The following is a 1,759-nucleotide window of genomic DNA, read 5'->3' as shown; positions in this document are numbered from 1 at the left end:
TAAACAGTGAGAAACCATCACCAAAGTGACATTCTGAAATCAACCCTAACGAGCGATTGAGATGAACCAGAATCACTGCCCAGCCATCCCGAGTTCATCGGGCCAGTCAATTTCGCATTCCTGCAGCATTTTTATAGCATGACAAATTCGTGATGGTAAATGCCCATTGAACCATATTGCAAATGCACAGTGACTTAGCAAAAGTGAGAAAACATAAACAAATGGACATAATGAAATCAACACAACGAGCGATGGAGAAGACCCACTATCAATGCCCGGCCATCCTGTGTTCATCAGGCCAATCAATGTTGCATTTCTGCAGGATTTTTGAGCATGACAAATTTGTGATGGTAAATGCCCATTGAACCATATTGCAAATGCACGTGCACTTGCAATATGATTCAACGGTGAAAAACATCACCAAGTGGACATGATGAAGTCAACACAACGAGCGATGGAAAGGAGCAATTATCACTGCCAGGCCATCCTGTGTTCCCATAGCGGGCATTAATATCAGAATGACCGGTAAATGCATTTACAACCATATTTTTATTTTTGGGTTAACAGTAGCCTATTTTCAATCACCAGTTGCACAACAATGCGTATCCATCAGAATATTTTAAACTGTCCAGAAAGCACTCAGGACGGCCCCCACGGATAGAGGGCCGTAGTAGGGTGCTCACATAGCGGGCATGGACAATAGGAGTACCGGTAAATGCATTTATAACTATATTGTTATTTTTGGGTTACCAGGAGCCTATTTTCAATCACCAGTTGCACAACAATGCACATGCATTTGCAATATGATTCTATAGTGAAAAACCATCACCAAATGGACATGATGAAATCAACACAACAAGAGATGGAAAGGAGCAACTATCACTGCCCGGCCATCCTGTGTTCATCAGGTAAGTCAATTTTGCAATTCTGCAGGATTTTTTGAGCATGACAAATTCGTGATGGTAAATGCCCATTGAAACATATTGCAAATCCACGTGCACTTGCAATATGATTCAATAGTGAAAAAAACATCACCAAATGGACATGATGAAATCCACACAACGAGTGATGGAAAGGAACAACTATCACTGCCTGGCCATCCCGAGTTCATCTGGCCAGTCAATTTTGCATTTCTGCAGGATTTTTGAGCATGTCAAATTTCTTACGGCATTTGTCCCCTAAAAAAGTGACTTTTGACTTCCTATGAAATCATATTGCAAATTGACAAATCATATTCCTTATGCACAAGTAAAAAAAAAATTATGATAATACAATTTTACAAAAGCATATTCATACAGTTCTTACACATGATTCATTGACATAAAATCAAAACAATTTCGAAAAACGGTCCAGAAAGCACTTTTTTACGAGGGTGATAATTTTTTTTTTAAAGTTCACATTATCGACTTTTGACTTCCTATGAAATCATATTGCAAATGGACAAAACATATGCCTTATGCACAAGTAAAAAAAAAAGAAAAGAATTATGATAATAAAATACGTCGAAAGTATGTTGATACAGTTCTTATATGTGTGTAAGAACTGTGCTTTTACACCTGCATTGTTTGCTGTTTGGGGTTTTAGGCTGGGTTTCTGTACAGCACTTTGAGATATCAGCTGATGTACGAAGGGCTATATAAATAAATTTGATTTGATTTGATTTGATTTGTGTAATTGACACAAAATTCGAAAGAATTTTGAAAAACGGTCCAGACAGCACTTTTTTAAGGGTGTGTGAAGTTTTTTTATTTTAATTTTG

This window comes from Oncorhynchus gorbuscha, linkage group LG13 (assembly GCF_021184085.1).
Source record: "Oncorhynchus gorbuscha isolate QuinsamMale2020 ecotype Even-year linkage group LG13, OgorEven_v1.0, whole genome shotgun sequence".
Classification (NCBI taxonomy): domain Eukaryota; kingdom Metazoa; phylum Chordata; class Actinopteri; order Salmoniformes; family Salmonidae; genus Oncorhynchus; species Oncorhynchus gorbuscha.
The sequence above is the reverse complement of the archived record's forward strand: the minus strand, read 5'-3'. Positions refer to the sequence as shown.